The sequence below is a fragment of the Rhineura floridana genome, chromosome 16 (assembly GCF_030035675.1).
Source record: "Rhineura floridana isolate rRhiFlo1 chromosome 16, rRhiFlo1.hap2, whole genome shotgun sequence".
Taxonomy (NCBI): Eukaryota; Metazoa; Chordata; class Lepidosauria; order Squamata; family Rhineuridae; genus Rhineura; species Rhineura floridana.
Window position 1 is genome coordinate 8151434 of NC_084495.1, and position 6188 is coordinate 8157621.

Genomic DNA, 6188 nt, shown 5'->3' on the forward strand with positions numbered 1-6188 from the left:
GCCCTGATTCCTGGCCCGTTTCTTCTCTTTCTGTTTCTGATTCCTGCAAATGAGGAATTAGTGGAGATAAAGGTGTATGAAGTAAAAGCATACCTCGCAAAATGTTCTGACTCTCCATTTGTACAAATATATTTCACAAACATATTTATTGCATAAAATAGTATTTCTTGTGTGTCTGTGGGGCATGTTTCAGTTCACAAAATATTTATTGAAACAAACTTCCTGCATAGTTTTCAATGAATCAATTTACTGTTAAAAAATCACTATATAACTACAAGGCTAATGATCCGTAAGGCATTGTCCAACTTCACAGCAATACATTTTAATTAGGGCTGCCAATGGATTAGAAATATTTTAGTTAAAAATCTGCCTTTTAACCAATTAATACATTCAGTTTAAATACATTTGCAATGTATTTCAAGAGAGAGAACTTTTAGAAATACCATGTGAAATAACTTACAACTTGATCAGTAAAAGCTCATTGTTAGAAGGAAGGGACATCATTGTTATTTCCTTCGTTCTGTAGTCCATAACATACAAGAACTCAAATTGGCTCAAAATATAAACAACTGTGCTCTTAACGTGCAACTCCTCCAATAAAAATGGTCTTTTAGTTGACTAATCTACCAATTTCAACCTTGCAACCCTGATTTTAATCTTTGGGCATTTCCTTCTTCAAAACCCTGCTTTACGTTACATACTAACTGCAACTAACAAAAAAAAACATTGCAATCAATAGTATGCTGCATTTCAGCAAACCAGGAATAAGACATGTCTTCAAAGCCTTTTCTTATCTTCCTCTGCAATTATCTGCTGTGTATAAACAAAGTAAAACAGGCTATTCTGCCAGATATCTTGTTCCTGGAATGATCCTGGGACAAGTGATTGAGCTAAAGTGCAGCTTTTGTTTTTATGTCCAAGTTTTCACAAAGCTTCTGTCCCTTTAATTGCCACCGTGGAATTTTAAAGGACTTTTCAAATATGCTTAGGAGTGTAACTGCAACATAATCTTTGCTTTGCTCATTGATACCAATGTAAGTTGAAGGCAGTTTGATTTTTCATGGATAGCTCAGGAGAATCTTATGGGATGCTCTTTGCATTTTTGAACTGAGGTACAGAAGACTAATTTTCTTTCCTACATTTTAATATGATCAGTTAGTGCATTTATTTTAGGCTTATGGTTTTTTTTTTTTACCATGATCAGAGCGAATAACAGGGAAAAGAATTAGTGCCTTGACATTTCCTGTAGTAGTTTATACCACACTGCAAAGAAAACATCTACAACATTAATTTCAAAGGGGAATAACATAAGAAGGTCAAGGACTCTTGAGCTAGAAAACTGCTTCCAAAACTGGATGACTGAAGACGAGTAATTTAAAAGTACATGTATTTAGCCATTTCCACTGACCCAGTAACAGTTCAGGAGGAACTAGGGGGCCCTCCAGACTTCCTTATGATTGTACATTCATGATTGGGGTGTTCAATGCAATCTTGCTTTCAATACTGTTTGTGCTGGCGAAGGTTTTGGGTCAGGTGTACTGCTTTTTCCCAATCAGTGCATGTCCCGTAACTTCCTGCTGAAATCTATTAACTTTTTATACCACAAATGTTCCAGGATGTTTATTTTGTCCCACTTCTGTTGCGCAGTAGTGCAAGAGTGCTCCTCCAGGTGGCAATCATGCTGTAATATTGGGGAAGCATAGCCGAACAACTAAGGCCACATTCAGACCATATATTTATTCCGCTATCATTCCACTTTAAAACAGTCACGGCTTCTTGCAAGGAATCCTGGGAAGTGTAGTTTGTGAAGGGTGCTGAGAGTTGTTAGGAGATGCCCTATTCCCCTCACAGAGCTCCAGTTCCCAGAATTCTCTGGGAAGAAGGACTGACCGTTAAACCACTTTGAGAGTTGTAGCTCTGTGAGGAGAATAGGAGTCTCCTAAAACTCTCGGCACCCATCACAAACTACACTTCCCCTGACTCTTTGGGAGGAGATGACTATTTCAAATGGAATACTAATGGCATAATTATGGCATAATGAAGCAGAATGAGGTGTGGGCCATGCAATATATATCCACCACTAATGCACTGTTATTGTGTCACTCATACGCTCCAGAATACACTTGCAAAACACCACCAGTCTGAGAGATATGTGCTTAGAGGTAGCTTTTGCTGGCCAAGAACAATCAGTTGTAGGTGGCTGTAAGTTTGAATGGACCTGTGTGTGCGTGTAACTCTTTCCTCTCTGCTCATTTTTCTGCTTTAAATTGCTCTCTCCAAGCTGCCTCTCTCCCAGAACCGGGTGGAGATGGGGGAGCAGAGAGCTTGGAGAAATTCTGACTGGAAGAATGGCTCGAGGAGAAAACATTAAGTAACCCTGTGCATCATTCCTCTACTCTAGCTTGTAACTCCCCCCTCCCTTTTGTATTCTAGTTTGGACCTCAACTTTGGATGTGTTGAGGGATGGCTTTGGATGCAAATGAAGCAAGCCTGTTCCATCAAAAATCTGCATAGGAATCTATGCAAAAGTTAAGTCAAGGTTATTTACAAGACTTTGGTAAATTTGAAACTGATTTTACTTGCTTTTGTTCCCTTATCTGAAGCTCAAGGATTTTCCCTCTGTAACTTCTGAAAAAGAAACACGCACAACTACTGCAGACTCAGTTCTGATAACTTGTCAAGCACTGGGGAGGGAACCTTGAGGCTGCAATCCTGTGTACCCATTTATTTAAGAGCAAACCCCAGTGAACAGAATGGGACTTATGGGGGTAGTCAAGTGTCCTGTTTTGCAGAGCACAGCTCTGTTGGAAGAGCTATTTGGTGGTCCATGTTTGGTCAGGGGTGCCATCAAGGCTGGACTTTGAGGCAGACAGCCGGGGCTCCTCTTAGCAGAATGAGCTGGAGGGCCCCCAAATGAAGCAGGGCAGCCATACCACATTTTGAAGTAAGCAAAGGAATACACACAGTGGAAACTGGTGGCTCTGATGTTGCCCCACTGACACTGGAGCCACCAGTCTCCACTGAACACACATCGCCATATAAAGGGAGGGGACCTCATAAGACCCTTAAGGCTAAAATAACTGAACAGCACCTGTGCGTCTGGTTTAAAGACTGAGCAGGGGGTTGGACTCGATGGCCTTATAGGCCCCTTCTACTCTTCTATGATTCTTTAAGCTGAAGAACCATCAGAAGGGTGTGCAGGGGCCCTGGACCACAGACTAAGCAGGCACACAGGTCACCTGGTCATGGTCTTCCCCACAATGGTGGCATGTACTAGATTTATATTTTAAATTGTAGGAACATAAGAAGTGGCCTTATACTGAGTCAGACCACTGGTCCATCTAGCCTAGTATTGTCCACACTGACTGGCAGTGGCTCTTCAGAGTTTCAGGTAGGAGTCTCTCCCAGCCCTCCCTGAAGATGCCAGGGATTGAACTTGGGGCCCTTTGCAGACATCCTACCACAAAGCCATAGCCCTTCCCCCAAATTATTTATTTCTCAGTTTGCTTCTCTTCATATAAATTAGCACATGCAAAGTTCGTGCAAATCTGTGGCCTCAGTTTTGTCCTCATTTTTTGATCATGCTTTTCCTCATCTTTTGCAATGTGAAAGTGGCCATCCTAGTGATTTGCTTCTGAGTAGCATTGCTCTGCAAGCACGGTTTAGGGCATGGCATCTGAACTGCCAAGACATGGCTTTATCCCCCCTCCCCCTCCAGAGGTTGCTGCACCATTGAGAAGGGAATGAATTTATGAAGCTGAGTGGACGGAAAGCAGAAGCAGTCCAGCAGGTCTGAGCCATGGTTTGCCTCTGGCAGACAGACATTATTTATTAAATTAAACCAACATGTCGTGGCATTGCATATTCTACATTTAGTGCCCAAGCCTGGTTTACTTTCCAAACGATGGTTGACACAAACCATGGTTTGGCATGATGTCTCAACTGATATTGGGATGTGTCAGAACTTGAAACTCATAGTCTGAGGCAAGTACCCAGGATTAGGTTAGGTGCTGTCAGGTCCCAGAACAAAGGTACAGGGAAAAAAAGAAAAGCATTCGGCATCACTTCCTTGGCCTGGTCAACAAGGCAGAAGCTCCTGGATGCTGCATTCCAGCTCAAATCCCTGGCCCAAATTGAAAAATAGGCACTCTAACTCTGGTTCCTGGCACAGCACCCACATTTGGGGCCTGGTACTGAAGCCAACAATATCAGTTACTGGGAATCACAGGTGGGAAGAGGCCTGTTGCACTCTTGTCATGCTTGTGGGCTTCCCTTTGGGGCATCTGGTTGGCCACTGTGAGAACAGAGTGCTGGACAACATGGGCCTTTGGCCTGATCTAGCAGGGCTCTTCTGATGTTCTAAATACTTAACTGAGAACCGTGCATGATCAAAAAAAAGAAGACAAAACTGAGGCCACAGATTCACATAAAATTTGCATGTGTTAAATGTGCAAGCAGATCCCAACACACTGGCCTGTTTCAAATACTCATTTAAACCAAGGTTTCGATTATTTGGATTAAGCCATGGCTCACGGAGCCTCCTCCTGCACAGACTGAACGCTTCTGCTCTCCGTTTGGAGTAAAGGACAGTTTCTCATTGCCTATGAATGTGAGAGAATTGTGGTTTGATCAATTCCATTGTTATGAACTAGAATGAACAGAAACCACAAGCTCCCAAGTTTGTATGTAATGGGAGACTATGGTTTAATCAAAACTGAAAGCAAAAATGTTCACTCTCCTTCTGTCTCATGCAAAAGGTGGAGGAGTGGGAAGGAGAAAGAGAAGAAGAGAGCCAGAATCTGACTGCAGCTAATTTCCACCTAAACCAGGGAACTCGTGACCCTCCTAGTGTAGTTGGAATTCAACTCCCATCAGCCCCAGGAGACATAACCAATGGTCAGGGATGTTGGGAGTTGGAGCCCAGCAACATCTGGATGGCCAGAGCTTCCCCATCTCTGATTCAAACCATGGTTTAGAACCAATCATTTTAACCCAGAGTGGGTGCAAACAATATCACTGCACATCTGTCTTAAGGTGCAGCAGGGAATACACATCCCTATCTCCTATTGGAGGGGTAGGAAACATTTGACCCTTCAGACGCTGCAGAACTACAGCTCTCATCAGACCAAGCAAGCATGGCCAATAACTTGGGATTATGGGAGCTGTGGCTCAGAGTCAGGTGAGATCTGGAGGGCCAAATCTTCCCTCCACCCCTGTCCTATCCGGGGCTGCTGCACTTTTTGCACGTGACTCTGCCTTGTTCAGGGCTAGATGAATTTCAGAAGGAAATGTATTTAAACAATAATTTTAAAACCAGAACCTCACTCCCTTCCCTTCTCTATTAATTCCGGTATCCATAGCAACCCTACTGTAGGTTTTTAGTTGAGAATATCAAGGCATGAATTCATAAGCTCACCTGCAAATATGAGATCAGTATAAAATTAAAACCACAGGAATCTTGACTTAACAATGTGATGTCAAAGCAGCCAGCAATGAACTGACTGGTGTGTAGACTCCACACTGAAAAAACATCATCTGCACTCAGGCAATCCATTATAAAAACTGAGTAAATCTGCACAACTTCCTTATTTTGTATAATTTATTTGGGTTTGCCAGTCATAGCAAGGAATAAGGAGTTTGCCCCCAACCACTGGAAATCTTTCTCAGCTGTGAGTCTGGGTTCTGAGTTTTTATAAGGCATTCCCTGCACGCCTTCATGTGTAGATTTTTTTACCACAAGGACTAGAAACCTTTTATAAAAAAAAAGAAAAGAAAAAGAAAGCTATGAGTCTCAGGAAGCTGAATTCAGCACTGGGCATAGCATTCTATACTTTTCCTGAACTTCTGCAGAATCACAGCATGTGCCCAGCCCTCACAACAAGCTACATGGACCCACATTATTTCTGTGCTGTTCAGTTTCCTAGTTGCTGTCAAAAGCTCCACCCTGTTAAGAGTACAGAAAAAAAAATAGCCCAGAAATAGCAAATAGTTGAAATGCAGTCTCAAATCAAGCAAAGTGCGGCGCCGCAGGTGTCGACTTGGGGCATTCATTCCAAAAAGCTGCTCTGGCCGTGAGCCTTTTCTCTCTGCCCCTATAACTAGACCAGCTTTGCAGCCAAGAACACATCCTTCCCAACCTGAGCCCCTGTCCTATCACAGCGGCCTTGCCAAAGGATGTTCTGCTGTTC